The sequence below is a fragment of the Ipomoea nil genome, unplaced genomic scaffold, assembly GCF_001879475.1.
Source record: "Ipomoea nil cultivar Tokyo-kokei standard unplaced genomic scaffold, Asagao_1.1 scaffold0146, whole genome shotgun sequence".
NCBI lineage: Eukaryota > Viridiplantae > Streptophyta > Magnoliopsida > Solanales > Convolvulaceae > Ipomoea > Ipomoea nil.
Genome location: NW_017616574.1, coordinates 1,458,939 through 1,479,916, shown reverse-complemented (window position 1 = coordinate 1,479,916; position 20,978 = coordinate 1,458,939). Strand labels below are relative to the sequence as shown.

Genomic DNA, 20,978 nt, shown 5'->3' with positions numbered 1-20,978 from the left:
AACCATTCACTGATGAGAGAGTGGTCAAAAAGATCCTTCGATCTTTACCTAAACGCTTTCGAATGAAAGTAACTGATATTCAGGAACACACGGGTTGGGAAAAGAAGACTGTCGGAGAACTTATGGGAAGCTTACACACATATGAACTAGAAGTTCTTGCTGATGATGATCTTGGAAGCAACAGAAAAGGAAAGTCAATGGCCTTTGTGGCTGAGGCTGATCGAGAATCTGACACAGACGATATAGATGATGAAACCTTGGCACTTCTAACCAAGAATTTCAAGAAAATCTTAAAATGTTTCAACAGAAAGGGTCAAGGTCAGTTTACCAGGACACAATACAAAGGCAACAACTCCTCATATCAAAAGGCTGAAACAGCACCTTTATCACAGAACAATCAATCTCAGACAAGTCGAACAAGACAAAACAGAAACAGTTCCACAAACACAGGTAAATCCCTCAACCGGTCAGTGCAGTGTAGGGAATGTGAAGGATATGGACACATACAGGCTGAATGTGCAACGTATCTCAAGAGGAAAAAGGCTATGTCTGTAGCTACTTTAAGCGATGATGAGGAGGAAACTTCAAATGATCAGTCAGATGATAATGTGGGAAACTTTGTAGCCTTCTTGACTGCTACAGACCTTCAGTCAGATGGAGATCAATCAGATGAAGAATCGTACATATCAACTGATGATTTTGAAGAGAGACATACTCAACTTGAAACAGAATTTGCAAAACTTGTTGCTAGCTGGGAACAACTTGTGAAAGTGAATAAGAATCTGAATGAAGAGCTGAAGCAAAGAGATGATCTTCTAAAGAAACTGAATACAGATCTAGTCATAAAAGAAGATCTCATCACTCAGATAAGGTCCAGAGAAGGAAAACTGATCAAGGAATTGGAGAATCTGAAGAAAAATATCCAAATGACGGACACCACATCTACCCTAGATAAGATTCTAGACTCTGGTAGAAATCCTAATGATAAAAAGGGTCTGGGATTTGAATGAGGTGAATCTTCGAATAACGCACCTAAGTTCATCAAAGAGGGTATGTCTAAGACCACAGCTGATCACAACTATGAACAAGGACAGTCATCTCAGTCAGTGCAGAACAAGGGAAGGAGGTACGACCAGACTGCTGATACTGGCCTGGCCAGATTAACTCATCAATCTCATTATTCAAGGTTCAAAAATAAGATTGTCAAAGTTAAATATTACACCCCTATTTGTCACTACTGTCAAACAAAAGGTCATACTCGGCCTGAGTGTTATTTTTTTTACAGAGATCAAAGGAAGGAAAAATATCAGAATAAGACCATTACACCATTCACTAGACAGGTTTGGGTCAGGAAGTCAGAAGTTATCTGCTACCCCACCATTGTTCTGACTGCATCTACAACTGATGCTAGATGGTATTTTGACAGTGGGTGTTCCAGACATATGACAGGAAATGTCAAGTGTCTGATGGCTGTTCAACCCAGCAGTGGAGCTGTAACATATGGAGATGGACAAAAAGGGAGAATAGTTTGGAAAGGTATCCTAAATGTACCAGGTTTACCTCAATTAGAAGAAGTCCTGCTAGTCAGTGGGTTGAAAGCGAATCTAATTAGCATCAGTCAGTTGTGTGATCAAAATTGGAATGTGTGCTTCGATCGTAATTGCTGCAGAGTTAGTGACAAAGCAAATCAACTAGTCATGGAAGGAACTCAGTCCTCAGACAATTGTTATGTTTTGGCAAATGGAACTACTTGTCACCTATCCAAATCTGATGAATCAAAACTCTGGCATAGACGACTGGGTCATGTAAACTTCAGAGATATGGATAAGTTGATAAAACTGGAAGCAGTGAAAGGTGTACCTAAGATCAGAATAGATCCGGAAAAAATCTGTGGTGCATGTGCTATTGGGAAACAAATCAGAACTCCACACAAAACAGTAAGAGGCATCACCACTGAGAAGTGCCTAGATCTTGTCCACATAGACCTCATGGGGCCAACACAGACTGAAAGCATTGGGGGAAAGAAATACATATTTGTGTGTGTAGATGATTTCTCTCTATACAGCTGGGTATACTTTCTGAGAGAAAAGACAGAAGCTTTCAAGGCCTTTAGAACTCTGTGTATAAGAGTTCATAAGGAAAAGAATGAGTTTATAATAAAAGTTCAGAGATTGAGGAGTGATCATGGAAAGGAATTTGAGAACTCACTATATTCAGATTTCTGCTCCGAGCACGGTATATCACATGAGTTCTCAGCCCCTAGAACTGCTCAACAGAATGGAGTAGTGGAAATAAAGAATCGAACTTTACAAGAAATGGCTAGAGTTATGCTACATGCCTCGCATCTGCCGCAGCGCTTCTGGGCTGAAGCAGTACACACAGCCTGTCATACCATAAATAGGGTCTATCTTAGACCAGGAACAACCAAAACACCATATGAGATCTGGAAGGGTAAGAAGCCAAATATGAAGTATTTTCATGTGTTTGGGACAAAGTGTTATGTGCTGGCTGATAGAGAACAAAGAGGGAAGTTCGAACCAAAGAGTGATGAGAGCATCTTCCTTGGATACTCTCCAAACAGTCGTGCCTACAGAGTCTACAACAAGAGGACTCAGTCTGTGATGGAGTCAGTAAATGTGGTTATAGATGACAGTCCAGAAGAATCAGTAGACACAACAGTGACAGATTCAGTGACAGAGCTTTCTCTCAGTGATTCAACTGCCACTAATAACAACATCAGCCCAAACCACAAGAATCGTCAGATGAAGATCAAGAAAGTTCGGAACAGGAGACAAACCTCATAAATGATACAGGTAAAGACAAACCCACCAGAACTCAGAAAAACCATCCATCAGATAACATTATTGGTGATCTATCAGATGGGATGAAGACCAGGAGCAGAATAAGAAATAATCTGATAGAAGTATCTTGGTCTGCATGCTATACCTCAAAGATAGAACCCAGGAATGTTAAAGAAGCTTTACAGGATGATCTGTGGATCAAGGCAATGCAGGAGGAGCTACATCAGTTTGAGGGAAATCATGTCTGGGATCTAGTTTCAAGACCTGATGGTGTCAATGTAATTGGAACTAAGTGGATCTTTAAAAATAAAACTGATGAAGCTGGGAATATAGCAAGGAACAAAGCTCGGTTAGTGGCTCAAGGGTATACTCAGATTGAAGAGATTGACTATGATGAGACTTTTGCTCCTGTAGCTAGACTCGAGTCAATCAGGATTTTGTTGGCTGTCGCATGTATTTTGGGATTCACACTGTTTCAGATGGATGTCAAGACAGCATTCCTGAATGGCTATCTCCACGAAGATATCTATGTGGCTCAACCTAAAGGTTCCGAAGATCCAGATCATCCATCATATGTCTATAAGCTTCGAAAAGCTCTCTACGGTCTCAAACAAGCCCCACGGGCATGTATGAACGACTGACACAGTATCTGCTCCAGCATGGGTATAAACGGGGAAGTGTTGACAAAACCCTGTTTGTAAAAACTACTGGAAGTCATGTAACCATAGCCGAAATCTATGTTGATGACATTGTGTTTGGATAAACCTTACAGAAATACATTGACGAGTTAGTAAAAGTGATGAAGGAAGAATTTGAAATGTCCATGGTTGGTCAACTGACATACTTCCTAGGTCTACAGGTCAAGCAAAGTCCTGAAGGATATTTTATTTCACAAGAGAAGTATGCTAAGAATCTAGTTAAAAAGTTTGATCTGGAATCAAGTAAATCATCCAGGACACCAATCTCCACCTCCACAAAAGTATCAAAAGATTAAACTGGCGTATCAGTGGATAACACAGTCTATCGCAGCTTGATAGGCAGTCTGTTGTATCTAACAGCCAGTCGACCAGACATAATGTTCAGTGTTGGAATCTGTGCAAGGTATCAATCTGACCCAAAGGAATCACACCTGATAGCTGCAAAATGCATTCTGAAATATGTTAAAGGAACGATGCAGTATGGCCTCTGGTACTCCAAGGACAGTGAACTGAGTCTTGTTGCATACTGTGATGCTGATTGGGCAGGTAATATTGATGATCGAAAGAGTACTTCCAGAGGATGTTTCTTTGTTGGTAAGAACTTAGTATCATGGCTTAGTAATAAACAGAATTCAATCTCACTAAGCACCGCAGAGGCAGAATACATAGCTGCAGGTGGATGTTGCACTCAGTTAGAATGGATGAAACAGATGTTGCTGGATTATGGTCTTACTCAAGGAATTATGACACTCTATTGTGACAATTTCAGTGCTATTAATATTTCAAAGAATCCAGTTCAACATTCCAGAACGAAGCATATTGATATCAGGCATCATTACATCAGAGATCTGGTTGAATCCAAGGAGATTGAATTGGAATATATTCAAACTGACAAACAACTGGCGGATATTCTGACTAAGCCTCTAGATGCAAATCGTTTTGAAATTCTCAGGTCTGCTCCGGGAATTTGCAGAATTGACTAATAAAGCAGTTGGTCAGTCAGAGAGGAGTGGAGTTTTCCGTATACGGGTCAGAATTATGATTTTGTTTTGTCTTCCTTTTTAAGACTCCTCTCTATTATGTTAAGTGGATTCAATAACCTAATATATCTTAAAATATATCTTAGAGATTTTAATCTTTTTGAAATTCAAATTTCCTTTGGGTCCGTTTCCTTCCTGAAAAGAAGATGTACCGTTGGGTCAAATCAATCGCGTCTGCATTCTTTTTGACTAGCCACATTAATTAGGGTTCATCACCCTTAAGTCTATTTGTTATCTGGCCAAGAAGAGAAATATCTACGAGTACCTCAGCACTCAGTCTTCCTCTCTCTCTGCATCCTTGCCTCCCTTAATTTGTTCTTCTCCTCTCACAAAAAACCTCCAATGGCGGATCTAGTAAGAAATATCATCATCAAACCCGGAAGCAAGACACATTATCCAGAAGTGGCTTTTAAGCGCATCCCCAGACGCTATTACAGTTTGCCATGAAGAAGAAACTCATGCTTGATCCTCTGCTTCGTGATGAGATATTGGTGACTGTTATGACAAACTACCCAGAGTTTTATGCTGATTGGTCTGAAGAAGATGCAACTGAACTGCTGATGATGGTTTCTGAAGCCAGTGATGAGGTGTCTCCAATATCTATTCCAGAACCCTCGGATGGAAATCGGACCGGGGCATTTCTTCGACATTTTGCACAACGAGCCCTAGAATCTGCTGAGGTCTCTCGACGGCAAGCAGAGTCGCAGCCCTTGTATCTCGAAGCTGCTGAAAAAGAGACAAGACACAGACTGGAGATCCTCCGAAACAGGTCAAACAATTCTGATTCTCCTATTGAAATTTCACCGGATAAACCTGATGATTCTGCTACTCCGTCTTGTGTGCCTGTTAAGAATGAAAATTTAACTGCTTTGATCTCTGAGAAACCCCCTGTGAATGCTGATCCTTTATCCCTGCCGTTAAGTGAGTCTGATTGTGTGAAAAATGATGTATTGCATGTGCCTGATGAAATAGAAAAATCATCTGATGAGCCCAATACTCTGAGTCTAATTGTGTTCTCTTCTGATAATATTGTTCTGCCATCTGCTGAGATTGCTGTTGATCCCAAAGAATTTTGCCCTGCTGATGATCCTTCTGTGTTACCCGCTAATGTTGAGTCTGTTGACCTCTCAAGCTCCCATAAGTCTGAGAAAACAGGTGGAATCCCAGTCTACACTGCCACATCGTTAGGTGAAAGTCTGGAGCATGTGCGACATTTTGCTGGACTACCGTCTGCTTCGATTCCTCAACCGTATCGAGTGATTCACCCATCTGAATCCTCCAGCGAAGATGATAAGATTCTGGCTGAAGTTTATGGGTCTCAAGCACCTCCATCTGACATTCCAACCATTGAGGCCACTGCTCATCCTGACACCACAAATTTTAAAATACGAGAGGTTACTAATCTGCTTGATGGCTCTTCTGCTCAAGTATCTGACTCCAGTCATTCTGTGACTCCTGTTCAATCCCCAACCAAAGAAACAAGAAGGTCTAAGAGGAAGAATGTTCCTGTAAAAGTTATTGCTAAGACAGGTGATGACAATGCTGACACAGATCAGCCTAAGAAGAAAAGGAAGACTAGTGAAACAGTCAAATCCAAATCTAATCCACCTATCCAACAAGTTTTCAAGACTCTACGCTCTTCTGTTAAGCAAAAGGGTTCTGTTGCTGCTCAACCACCTGTTGTCCCCGCATCTTCCACCAGAAAAGTGAAACCTGCTACCCGTGCCAGAGGTCGGAGCATTACACCTGAGGCTCAAGCTGCTGAAAGCTCTGACACATCCATTTACAGGCCTCAATTTGTTTCTCCTTCTGCTCAAGCTAAGTGGTCCACAATGGTCCGAAGAGAACTGATTGTTCAAAGATCGGTTGATGAAAACCAGATGAATTTCGTCTGTGATGTTCTGCCCTTGCTGAGAGAAGTGGGTCTTCTGAAGACTGTCGCTGCCATCTGTCCTTATTCCAAGCTGCTCACATACGAATTTTACTGTAATCTCAATGAGGAGATGGACAATTTGTCTGGAGAGCATCCACTGCAGATTTTCATTTGAGGGAAATGGTATGTGTTTGGCCCTGACATGATTAACGAATACTATGGCCTGCAAGGAGTCCAAGAGGAGGCTATCACTGACTGGGATGCAGTGGCCAAGACAGTCACAGGTGGACAAGCTGACAGATGGCCTACTGGTGATAAGGATACTCTACCTAGCTCTCAACTCACCTCAAAATATGTGATTCTTCATCGTCTTGCCCTACATAACTGGCTCCCTTCAGCACATTTCCACACTGTTGGCAAGCCACTGGCCAGTCTCTTATTCAAAATTGGAACCAGGATGTCATTTGACCTTGGGTCATGGATCTATTCTCATATTCTCACTCTGATTCACCCGAGAGAACAAAAGGTACGACTGCCCTTTCCAAATTTGATCTTTGGAATTCTTACATTACAGGGCCTTGAGCCTATGACGAGTGAGGTGATCAGTCCAACCCTTCTCTACACGGTCGACCGGCGTCTGTTGATTGGAGATCATATTTGTGATGTTACACCGGTGACTGCACCCTCCAATCCTGAGACTGATACAGTGGGAGATAACTCGCCGCATGCACGAGATCTTCAACTCTCTATCCAATTGAAGGCAAGAGTCTCTGAGCTCGAGACCGTTCATGGCATAATTGCAAAGCAACTGACAGGGGCCCGTACTGAGCTAGCAACCGTTCTTCTTCGTTTAAGCCTATCTGAATCTGCTGCTGCTGCTGATCCTGCGAAGTCTGACAGTGACACTCCCTCCAATGCTTGACCTTTGGCTATCATTGGCAAAAAGGGGGAGTAGTATGAACTCAGGGGGAGTTTTTTGTGTTTGTGTACCTTCTGGCCCTGGTTGGGCATTGTTTTTTATGGCACCACTACTTGCTGTTGATCATAAACTGTTTTGGATCCTATGTTTTTGCTTTAATTCTTTGTAATCAGATCAGACTCATGGGTTGCTTCTTTATAATAACCTATCTTAGATCGTTATGTTTTGTCTATCTATATAGTTGAGTTGTTTTGCCAAATAATAGCCAAAGGGGGAGTTTGTTAGTATTTTTAAATGTACAAAAACCCCATATTATAATTGGCAATATTATTATGGCATACTAAGATAGGTTTAGAGTTTGTCCGTCCAGCTCTACAAATGACTGATCAATCAGAAGCAACAACAGAAGGACTGACACTGAAGATCTGATTTAGGAAGCTGATTTCTAAAAGACTATACGCGGTATTATCAGACAAGTTTGGAAAGAAGATCAGTGTAACACCCCGTGTTACGGCCTTCAATCCCGGATTAATTAATTAATTAATCCCGATAATAATAATTAAATATGATTTAATTCGGTTAGGTTTCCTTTAATTAATTAATAAAGTCCACCATGAACCGTGGACCCTTGCCTAAATTAGAGTCCTAAGCCTATTAGGAATAAAGAAAGTAAACCCTTTACTATTCAGATTTTAATTAGGAATCCTAGACCTAGTTATCTATTAGGAATAAAGGAAGTAGGCCTTTTACTATTCAGACTACGATTAGGATTCCCTTTAATTAATTAATATGGTCCACTATGGACCATGGACCCTTATCCCCAAAATAAGCCCGTAGTCCTATAAGGAATAGAATTAGTAAACCCATACCATTCAGACCCTAATTAGGAGTCTTAAATATATAAATAGGGATATAGGAGGCACCTAGATCTTTCACCACCATAATCTCTCACCACACAAGAAGTTCAAAGAATCCCCTTAGGAGAAATCAAGAAAGAAGAAGGCTTAAAGAAAGACCCTTCATAGCCAAGGAATTAATTAAGGCTAAGAGGTAACCCATGTCTCAACAAAACCTATTTTCATAGCTATGATTCCCCTCTTAGGATTTCCCCATATTATTGTGTATTGATGATTTGTGGTATTATTATTGATGATCGGTGGGATGATTCCATGGGTGATCTTGATGATTAGAGGTTCTTGATAATTATGGTGTTCTTGATGATTATATGACGTTCTTGATGATTATATGGTGTACTTGATGTTCTTAATGATTATATGATGTTCTTGATATTTATATGATATTCCTACCGAATCTTGATTTTAAAAGATGAATTGTGTTCTTGTTGATTTAAAAATAGTTAGAACCCTAGGTTATATCGTGGAATTCGTATGGTATTATTCTTGGTATATTGGGTGGGAATTCGCATGATTGGGTGTTGATTATGTTTAGAAAAGCATGATAGGTTATGTGCCGTTTGTTTCTTGATTTTGATCCGTTAATTGTCTACGTGTGTTATCAATTGCGTTTGGAAGTGTCTAAGCATGGTTTCGGGTTCCACAAAGGTTCCTGGGGCGTTTTTGGTGAAAAAGAGTCAGTGGGGGGTAGGTGGGGGTAGGGGACCCGCCACCTACCCGCGGCCAAAAAGGGCAGCTCCGGCAACGGGCAGCCGGCGGGCGGGCAGCTGCCCGCCAGGCATCCGCTGCCCAGAACAGGAATGCCGGCGGGTGAACCCTCACCCACCGGCTACCCGCTGGAAAGTACCCCACCTTGGGATCTTGGCTTCCCCGTTTGATGTTCCCCCGACCCCCGTGGTGTCCCAACGGACTCCGTCTATCGTGCCTATGTCTAGTTTGATTTTCGGGTACCGTTCATAGGTCGTATGAGTCTTATATATTGCATGCTAGTTGAATTGGTATCCCGTTGACCTAGGTGAAAGAAGCATGAACCCCTTAGGACTATTCTTAGAATGTGAAGGATCACGCATAGGTTGTGTTATACGTTTTCTCCCCCTTCCCAATGTGATAATGTGGGTTGCATGTGCTTGCTATGTGTTATGTGTGCATGTTACCCTGATTTGGTCGAGATCAATCGGGCTATACGGGCAGTCGGGTGGGCTGAGAACCATACCGGCTGTTAACCAGGCTGGTAGAGACCGGTCAGGTATATAAATATTATAAAGGACTAAGGTCCACTATACGGGCAGTTGAATGGGTTGAGAACCATCCCAACTGTTAACCAGGCTGGTAGAGACCGGTCAGGTATATAAATATTATATAGGACTAAGGTCCACTATACGGGCAGTTGAATGGGTTGAGAACCATCCCAACTGTTAACCAGGCTGGTAGAGACCAGTCAGGTATATAAATATTATATAGGACTAAGATCCACTATACGGGCAGTTGAATGGGTTGAGAACCATCCCAACTGTTAACCAGGCTGGTAGAGACCGGTCAGGTATATAAATATTATATAGGACTAAGGTCCACTATACGGGCAGTTGAATGGGTTGAGAACCATCCCAACTGTTAACCAGGCTGGTAAAGACCGGTCAGGTATATAAAGATTATATAGAGCTGCGGCTCATCGGTCGGTTGCGATCGACCCCTCCGTAGTGTGAGATGGGGCAGGGTGCTGCGGGGCCGTGTCAGAGCTATATGCGCTGACCCTCATGTATGGGCATGCGATTGGTCCTGTGGCGCCAACAAAGTGTGCTATGTGATGAAGTATGGATGAGTTGTTGTTATGAGTATCTTGTGGATGAGACTATGGGATTTGTACCGGGGATCGTATGTGTTGGGTTATGATTATTAACTGTGCTTATCTTATCTGTCTTGCCTGTTGTAAACTGTATATGCTTGGTATAACTGCTGTCTATGCTTAGCCCTATCTGTTGAGTCTATCCCTGTTTTAAAAGCTAGAGTCTCGTAGGATATATCTTCAAGCTTCAAAATGGTTTTCGTATATCTATATATATCTCTATATGTAATGTATTTCAACGCGTTGGAGTGGGTTACCAGCATCTCTCGCTGAACAGATATATTTGGCTTTCAGGCACAGACGAGTAGATCACTGGAGCGCGCTAGAGATTCGAGGCGTAGTGTAGATAGTTTCCCTTTCGGCCTGCGTGCCATTTACATTATTACGGAATTTAGTTAGTTAGCCTGTGCATCTGAGTTCTCCAGCTCAGGTGTGGCATAGCACCCCGTACCTTTATGTTTATCAATGCTCTGTTTGGGATTTAATAAGAGAATACCTTTATTATATAAGTCTTTAAAAGTTTTAAAATTTCGGGGTGTTACAATCAGCCTATATTTTTAAGAAAGGTATGGACCTAAACTTCTGAGATTACATTCCTCTTTTATAGTCCTACCTTCTACAATCAAAGTGGTCTATGGAGAGTGTTTATTAAAGAATCTATAAGTACTCTTATTCGAAGAGAATTAGGGTAACGCCGAAAGTAAGAAGAAACACTCCCTATCTGCTATATGAGACTAGATCTTTGATTGTCATGCATCTTCTCAATACAATATGTTCATGGTGATTAAGATGATGAACTTGAGAAGAATCACTGCTGCTTAAACGAAAGGACACTGTGATCACACTGTTGTGGGAACAACTGTAAAGAGCGTCATTGAAGTGGACTGCATCAGAGTGAGCTCTCCAAGTGAAGGGATTTCATTGGACTTCTGTATGCATGGCTCTCCATCTTCAACAATCCACTAAACCTGTGTAGACTGGGTATGTACCTTGTGTGGGGCACTTGGGTAAGATTATCGTATATCTACCTTTGTACATTGGATTGTGATTTAGTGGATTGGACGCCTATGTGATCGTCCCCCAAACATAGATACACACTGTATCGAACTGGGTAAATATTCTGTGTCGTTGGGTTTGTGCTGTTATCTTTCTCTTACATCTTCTCCATGATTTAATATTACTGACTGACTTCGAAACTGAATCAATCAGTAATCTCTGACAGTTGATTAATCCTGTTAATCTATCTAAAAAGAGAATATGCAAAATTACAGCAGGAATTATTAATTATCAACTTGGACCTGAACATCTTCTACAATGCCCCTAGGATATCAAACAGAGCGATCAGCAAGCTCGAGGGACATTGTAGTAGATTTCAATTTATCCAAACCCAATTGCAAATAGACATAATATGGCATCAAGTTAATGCTCGCCCCTAAATCAAGTATTGCCTTTTCTTCCTTAGAATTCCCCACTGTAATAGTTATTATGAAACTACCGGGGTCTTCTAATTTTGGGGCAAGTCAGTTTGTAAAACAACACTGACAGTTCTAGACATGAAAACTTTTTTGTTATGTTCATACCTACGCTTTCTAGTGTTCAGTTCTTTCAAAAACTTAGCATAGGCAGGCATATTTTTAATCATGTCTAACAAAGGCAAATTCACATGCACTTTTGACAATAAATCATAAATTTCAGAAAATGATTTATCAAACTTTGAATTTTTCAATCTACCAGGAAATGGAACTGGGGGAACATAAGGCTTAGGGGTCACATAAGGGTCAACAGATTTATGCAACTTGGGTTCATCCTTATTAACATCATCATCAACATGCAAGTTGTCAACTATTTCAGCTGGCCGAGAAGTGGTATTTGCTTTTGCATTATTTTCAATAACTTTACCACTTCTTAAAACAGTCATAACCTTAGCTTTTTCAGGTTGACTAGGTAACTTACCTGGCACGTGGCCTTGCATAGATTCGGCGATTTTCCCCACTTGTACTTCCAATTTTCTCATGGAAGCTTCAACTTGTTGAAATCGCTGCTCACTAGCTTCTTGCCGTTTATTGCAAACCTGTATAAAATTGTGCAAAGTATCCTCCACAGATGGTTTTTTTGGTTGAGGCGGAGCAGTTGGTTGAAAATTATTTTGGTTATTACCCCAAGATAAATTTGGGTGATTTTTCCAACTCGGATTATAAGAATTAGAGTATGGGTCATTTCTTAGCCTTTGATTAAAACTGTTCATTGCATTAGCCTGCTCAACATTGTCATTTCCTTCCATCATAGCTGCATTCTTTTGGTTCATACTCATCATGGAACACATGCTTGTCATTTGTTTTGTTAACTCAGACATATAAGTCGTCAACTCAGGATTTGAGCTAACTTCATACAAACCTGGTGTCCGTCCCCTTATGCTTTTTTATTGGGAGTTTTCTCTTAGCATTTCATACAATGCTAAGGTTTCCTCCGCAGTTTTTTCTCCCATGGCACCTCCAGCCGCATTATCAACTATTGATTGACAGGTTTGGGTCAGACCATCATAGAAGGTCTGGTTTTGCAGCTCCAATGGGTAACCATGGTGGGGGCATTGAATGAGTAACATCTTGAACCTTTCCCATGCCTCATGGAACGGTTCGCTCTCAGCTTGCGAGAAAGTTGCAATTTTCCATCTTAACTCCGCAGTTTTAGCATGAGAGTAGAATTTCCCTATGAATTTATTGTAGACTTCCGGCCATGTTCGAAGTGAACCCGGTGTGAGAGACATGAACCATGTCCTTGCTGCATCTTTCAAGGTGTACGGGAAACACCTCATTCTCAATTTATCCTCCGTCAAGTCATTCAATGGAAAGTTTAGGACTATCCCGTAGAAATCCCGGATGAAGGTAAGAGCATCCTCAGTCGCCGAGTCGTGAAAAGAAGGCAATTGACTATAGTGGACCGTCTTTAGCTCATAATTTCTGCCTCCATTGGTAAGCACTATACATGAAGGTGAATTTCCTACTTGGGGCCTACCAAAGTCTTTCATCAGACTAGGGTTGGGGTTAGGATTGGGATTGGGTGGAGGATTAGGATTGGGATTGGGTGGAGGAAGTGCATCCATGGTTGTGATAGTTTCTTGTGGTTCAGAAATTGGATTTTCTAAAAGTAATATTTTTTTTTCCTATTAATATGATCGTCTAAAGGTAACAATTTAGGATTTAAAGAACGACGACCCTGCATAAAAGAAATAAATAAAATAACAAGGATAAATAAAGAAAGAAATAAATAAATTCAAATAAGTAAACAAATAAATAAATAAGATAATCAAGAAAGAAGGAAAGTAGAGAAAACGAAACAATATTAAGTATTTTTTTGTTTTAGGTAATGGTAAGTAAAGGGGGAAAAAACAATTACTAAGAAAAGGAAAACAAAATAAATCAAGGGAATAGGGAAAACAAAAACAGATATAACCCAATATTTTATTAAATTGAAATCTAAATAATTATTGAAAAAGTGAAAGAAGGAAAAATGAATCAAATTGCACAGTAAACAAATTAGAATCAATATGAATCAGAAAATCAAATAACAATCAAATTAAAAAAAGTCGGAACATGAATTAGAAACAATTTCTAACTCTGCATTGTAAATCTAATATCACCAACCAATTAAAGAAATTAATACAAAATATTAACGTTAAACAAATTGCGTCCCTAAAATTAAACAATTCAGCAAAGATCAGTAATTAAAATTAATAAATAAAGTAAACAGCAACTAAGCTTAGAATTTGGGAATTGATTAAATAAAAAGTGTTCACAATTGGGAATTGAAAATTAAAGCAAAAGAGTACTGCAATAAACGGAAGGAAACAAACAAAGACCAGAAAAATCAATTTGCAAAATTTTAGAAATTAACCCTCAGCAATTTGATTTATAAACTTCTCTACCAGCCTGGTTAACAGTTGGGATGGTTCTCAACCCATTCAACTGCCCGTATAGTGGACCTTAGTCCTATATGATATTTATATACATGACCGGTCCCTACCAGCCTGGTTAACAGTTGGGATGGTTCTCAACCCATTCAACTGCCCGTATAGTGGACCTTAGTCATATATAATATTTATATACCTGACCGGTCTTTACCAGCCTGGTTAACAGCCGGTATGGTTCTCAGCCCACCCGACTGCCCGTATAGCCCGATTGATCTCAACCAAATCAGGGTAACATGCACACATAACACATAGCAAGCACATGCAACCCACATTAACACATTGGGAAGGGGGGAAAACGTATAACAAAACCTATGCGTGATCCTTCACATACTAAGAATAGTCCTAAGGGGTTCATACTTCTTTCACCTAAGCCAACGGGATACCAATTCAACTAGCATGCAATATACAAGACTCATACGACCTACGAACGGTACCCGAAAATCAAACTAGACATAGACACGATAGACGGAGTCCGTTGGGACACCACGGGGTCGGGGGAACATCAAACGGGGAAGCCGGGGTCCCGAAGGGTGGGAATTTCCAGCGGGTAGCCGGTGGGTGGGGGTTCACCCGCCGGTATTTACTGTTCCGGGCAGCTGCCCGCTGCCGGAGCTCCTCTTTTTGGCCGCGGGTAGGTGGCGGGTCCCCTACCCCCCACTGACTCTTTTCACCAAAAACGCCCCGGGAACCTTTGTGGAACCCGAAACCATGCTTAGACACTTTCAAACGCAATTGATAACACACGTAGACAATTAACGGATCGAAATCAAGAAACAAACGGCACATAACCTATCATGCTTTTCTAAACATAATAAACACCCAATCATGCGAAATCCCGCCCAAATATACCAAGAATAATACCATACAAATTCCACGATATAACCTAGGGTTCTAATTATTTTTAAATCAACAAGAACACAATTCATCTTTCAAAATCAAGATTCGGTAGGAATATCATATAACTATCAAGAACCTCATATAATCATTAAGAATATCAAGAACACCATGTAATTATCAAGAACGTCATATAGTCATCAAGAACACCATAATTATCAAGAACCTCTCCTCATCAAAATCACCCATGGAATCATCCCACCAATCATCAATAATAATATCACAAATAATCAATACACAATAATATGGGGAAATCCTAAGAGGGGAATCATAGCTATGAAAATAGGTTTTGTTGAGACATGGGTTACCTCTTAGCCTTAATTAATTCCTTGGCTATGAAGGGTCTTTCTTTAAGCTTTCCTGCTTTCTTGATTTCTTCTAAGGGAATTCTTGGAGCTCTTTGGGGTGGTGGGACGTTTATTGTGGTGGGGGGTTCTAGGTGCCTCTTAAGTCCCCTATTTATATATTTAGGAGTCCTAGTTAGGAACTAATATTATAGGCTTGCTAATTCTATTTCTTTTAGGACTAAGGATTGGGTTTAGGGATAAGGGCCCGTGGACTATGGTGGGCCTTTCCTAATTAATTCTTGTGATTTAATTCTTTCTTTTGGGTAATTGATTAAATGATTTAATTGATTTTAGGGATCGTAACACGGGGTGTTACAAGTATAGTATTGTACAAGATTGCATGTGAGTAGAGTATTGCCTGAGATTGCATAACGAGAATGTTGATTTAAGAATTGTATATCGAGTATGATTGATTAGTTACATTTGAAGTCTTGCATATTCAGTTATTTGGTGAGAACTTAAGAGCATGAGAATAACTTTCGTATGGTTTATTAGCATGATATTACTTGTAAGCATGAGTTGCTTGATAATTGTGTTGTGACATTTATATGTTGAAATATCTAAGTTGTTAAGTCTTTCGTATCGAAGCATGCCCGTGGATTTTATAGGTTGCTAGCATATAGAAGTATGTGATATGACTAAAGTTGCCTATGAGATGAATTTTTTGCATACGAATATTATCAAATGTTTTCCAAAGTATATTCTATAATCTATAGTACTTTACAGGGTTGAGTGTGGTTATACTTAGCTTCGTGCTAACGAATTTTTTTCCTATTTGTCTATGTGTTGCTTGTAAAACCCCTTTCAGGTGGGCCCAGCAGTGAGAAGTGATCGAGTTAGACTAGTCTTTTAGATTGAGATGTATAAACTCTTTATGTCTTGTTTAATGTCGTTATCTATCGGATGTTAGACTTATGATATTTTGTTATTTTTCGATGATGTAGACATTGGGGTGTGTTTATCCCCCTTATGCTTATTTAAGTTGATTGATGGTTAGTTATTTATTTGTTTTTCTAGTACTACCCTTAGCTTGTGCAATTACTAAGGAGTGGTGGTTGTGGCAATGACATTCCCACTAGTTATCTTTTTATCTGCTGCTTAGTTATGTTAATTATGGATTAGAATTGTAATGAAGTTTTAGAAAAAGTGGGGTGTTACAAATTGGTATCAGAGCGGTACGAACCGCTGGAGACTTAGGAAGTTTGACCCATAAGATTGAGTATAGAAACTCTAAGTAAAAGTCCTAGGGAGGACAAGTTAAGGAAATGACCTCTAAGTTGAAGTCTTAAGAAAGACAAGTTAAGAAGAGAACCTTAAGTGGAAATCAAAGGAAGGATAAGATTAGGAAAAGAGCCCTAAGTTATGAAAATTGAGATGAGGAAGACTCTAAATTCAATGACTAAGTACGAGAATCAGAGTTAAGAAAGAATTCTAAGTATCAGTTAGGAACGCGGTGAGGTCGGCAGCTGAGGCCCGAGGTCGGCCTAGGGTCGTTCGAAAAAAAAAAGAATATATATATATATATATATATATATATATATATATATATATATATATATATATATATATATATATAATAAAAATAAATAAATAAATAATAAAGAAACAGGGGAACTTACAGAGTAGTGACAGAAGCTGATGGAGAGGTGCTCAAACTACTCTAAGGACGGGGTTTATATTGGAGAGAGACCTATTATAAAATAGTAAAGTATATGTTTTAGAAGCAGTAAAGGATTTGGAAGCCTAATCATGGTGATTTGGAAGATAAAATCACATATCAGTGATTTGGAAAATAAAATCACATACCCAGATCAACCGGGATTCTGTACAATATCAAGCAAATTCAGTCTTATTTCCAAGCCAACTCAAGCACATCCGTTGACTCGGGAGTAGGGGGGCTGGTGACAGGATAATGGTGCTGGCACTCGACCCGGATCATCAACAGGCACTTGACCGGGCACCACGTGGAAACCCAACGGACAGAATTCCAACGGGCAGAACACCAACGGGTGGTGACTTTACTGCCACTTATTGCCATCATTGAAGGGAGAGAAATAATGCCTCAGCTCCCCATTTATGCCCCACTACGTTGTTACCGTTAGGGCCTAGTATAAATGGAACTCCCCTTAACTAGGAGGGGACACGTTCAATATTCTGTACTCACAACACTTACAATATAACAATTCATTATTCTGCTATTATAATATTTTTATCCGGTAACATATTTACCGTCAACTTCTCTTTTTTTTTTTTTTTTTTTGGATAATAATAAATAACCAAATGACACCCCCTCTCCCCCTCCCAAAAAAAAAAAAAAAAAAAAAGAGAGTAATCCTTCTAATTTTATCAAACTAATTTTATAAGTTTAAACTACAATTTTAAGTATTCATCATCGCTCCTCCTCTAGAAATAGGTAGAGAAAATAAATCGTAGAATGTACTTTAACTAGTATATAAACCCTCAAATACTTATATACTAATGCTCACAACAAGACCAAATCCTTACCTTTCAAAATTTTAATTTCTTTGGTAGAATTGGATGATTTGGATCCCTACATTTTAATTAAATAAATTTAATGATTCAAAAATCCTCCCGAAATCTTATTTAAATTCTTTTCACTAATAAAATCACGAAATATTATATGAATTATTTTTATTTACAGTAAAATAAGTTTTTGCTTATTTTTTAAAAAATAAAGTAATAAACTAACCTAATTATATAAATCTTGCCCACGTAGATAGATGTCGAAAAAAACTTCATGAAAATTTTGCAATTTGATAAATTAATAGGCGTAATGAATTGTCATTCAATATGCAAAGTTGGAATATCTAGCTATGGTACCACTTATGTTACAAAGGTGAAATTCATTAGCTGGTCAATTAATGAGAGGAGCCATTCTAAATTAAAGAAAATGGGACAGGCTAATTAAGCAAGATTAAGAATGATTTTACAAATTATAAAAACTCTCCATTGGTCGGAAAAAAGAAAGATAGAAAATTCATTTACTTGGTACATTTACCCAATTTCATAAATAGAGAAGGATGAAAGAAAAATGAGTTAATTCCAGCAAAGATCCTCTGACTATAGTGATTTTCCACATTTAGTCCCCGTCTTTTAATTTGGACGAATTAAACCCTTGACTATCATAATCTTTCCATCATTGGTCATTCCGTTAACTCACTGTATTTTACCGTTAAATTAAGGGGTAAAATGGTCCTTCCATATGCTGAGTGTCTTCTTCCTCAGGGTGGACTTCTTTCATGACTTCTTTCATCAGTTTAAGGGATCCCCAGTTTAAGTGCTCCATTTCGCTCTATCTGCGTTTTGTGCTAAAATTTATTATCTATCGGAATTGAAATGGTTCATTCCTTGTCTGCCTGCTTGTTTCCGGTAATCTTGTGTTTGTGTAATCTGTCCGGCAGCGGCAGAGTAGGTTTTGATCCGCCGGCGGCGGCGGCGGTGGAGGTTTTGAAGGTTTCTGCATCGGATTTCGTGGGGTCTGTGAAGACCACCATCGACGTTGTCCAGCAGGTCACGCCTGTGGTGGCAAAAGTGGGCAATGTTTTTGGAGATTTTAGGCTTCTAATGCCGTCTCCAACTGCCTTGATTTGCTTGACCTCTCTGCTGATGAACTCTCCTCCACCCTCTCTGCATCTCAGAATCATAATGGTATATATGTTTTTCAATCTACCGTTTCTTAGAATTTAATATTAATTAGATTAGATGTAGTTGTCTAGATAATCGAAAAGTTACATTGGATCAATTTCATTTAAATTTATTTTTTGCATTGTTCACAGGTAAAAGAACAATAACACGGGCAATCTGAGTGCTGATTTAAGGGCGTGGTTGAGCGGGCGATGATCAATCAAGACACCTACATTGAAGGCTTCGACGACACCGATGATCTGATCAAGAATTTGGTTGCCGGAAGCCTAAACCAGATAGCTTCCTCCATCCGCAACGTTCTAGCCATGGTACGCCCCATTCCCGGCCCCAAGTTTCAAGGCAGGAAGCTTAGAGCAGAATTCCCTTCCTGGCTAAAATCTCGTGACCGGAGAATTCTACAGTCCAATGTGGTGGTGGCGGATGCTGTGGTGGCGCTTGACGGCACCGGGAATTTCACCTCCATCAAACACGCCATCTCCGTCGCCCCCGAACTCAGCTCCCGCCGCTACGCCATATATGTCAAGGAGGGAGTGTACAGAGAATATATAGAGATTGGTAAGAAGAAATGGAACATAGTACTGATCGGAGATGGCAACTTTCGGTACTTGCCTAAAAAAGAGTTTTTATGAGATATACATTTGTTCCCTCACTATTATTTTTTAAATATTTACTTTCACAGCTTTTTAAATTATTGTCAAAATTGATCCCTCCAATCTAGTGATGTGGGAAGGTAGATATACATTTCTGGTGCCATTTTGCCTTTGGAAGGAGCTTTTGGTAAAGGCAAAGAAAGGGGAGAACAGTGCAACAGATTTGGACCAACAGTGAGGAAGAAGACACTCAGTATATGTAAGGACCATTTTACCCTTTAATTTAACGGCAAAATAACAGTGAGTTGACGGAAGAACCAATGATGGAAAGATTATGATAGTCAAGGGTTTAATTCGTCCAAATTATACGAGGACCAAATGTGGAAAATCACTATAGTCAGAGGACCTTTGCTGGAATTAACTCAAGAAAAATTGAAAACCAGAATTGAAATAAACCCGACCTAATCTTCTAGATAGTCTAATTGAAGAATATAACAAACAAGGAGTAACCTCAACCAATTAAGAGACGAGGTCTATTTACCTGGTCCTTTAACGACACCCTCAGATAGATAGTTGTTGTGGTTTCTTCGATCACCTAAAAATAAAAAGGAATAAGGGTTAAATAGGCCACTCAACTGGACACCAACATGCAATTAGGTCATTCAACTCAAAAAGAATGCAATTGGGTTCCTAAACAACACAAACTTATACAATTTGATCCAAAATTACTTGTTCACCTAAATAGGAGGTTACTAAATTTAAAAATAATTTTTTTACAATAATTGTAATTAAAATAAATATTTAAAATAAAAAAAATTAAAAATAAAAATCGTCGGAGACGAAGAAGTCTTCATCTCCGGCGGGTCCCTTCGTCTCCTGGCCAGAGACGAAGTTACCTTCGTCGTCTCCGGCCATGGAGACGAAGGGACCTTCGTCCCCAGGCCATGGAGACGAAGGTCTCTTCGTCTCCATGGTCGGAGACGAAGGTACCTTCATCGTCGGCTATGGGGTACCTTCGTCTCCGGCCATGGAGGCGAAGAGACCTTCGCCTCCATGGCCTGGGGACGAAGGTCCCTTCGTCCCCATGGCCGGAGACGACGAAGGTAACTTCGTCTCCGGCCAGGAGAAGAATGGACCCGCCGGAGACGAAGACTTCTTTGTCTCCGGCGGTTTTTATTTTTTTTATTTTTTATTTTTTATTTTTAAATATTTATTTTAATTAAAAAGTATTGTTAAAAAAATTATTTTTAAATTATTAACCTTCTATTAAGGTAAACAAGTAAATTTTGGGTCAAATTGCATAAGTTTGTGTTGTTCAAGAACTCAATTGCATTCTTTTTGAGTTGGATGGTTTAATTGCATGTTGGTGTGCACTTGAGTGGTCTATTTGACCCTTATATTCCAAATAAAAATAAAAAAGAATATA

At 39.6% G+C, this 20,978-nt stretch overlaps 1 long non-coding RNA gene across 1 annotated transcript; it reads left to right on the top strand.

The window, feature by feature from the left end:
- The first annotated feature begins 8,814 nt into the window (after window positions 1-8,814).
- On the top strand, window positions 8,815-18,997 carry LOC109174634. Its single transcript, XR_002053132.1, has 3 exons — window positions 8,815-8,825; window positions 16,768-16,774; window positions 18,762-18,997. It is a non-coding gene; the product is annotated as an uncharacterized LOC109174634 (long non-coding RNA).
- Window positions 18,998-20,978: the final 1,981 nt, after the last annotated feature.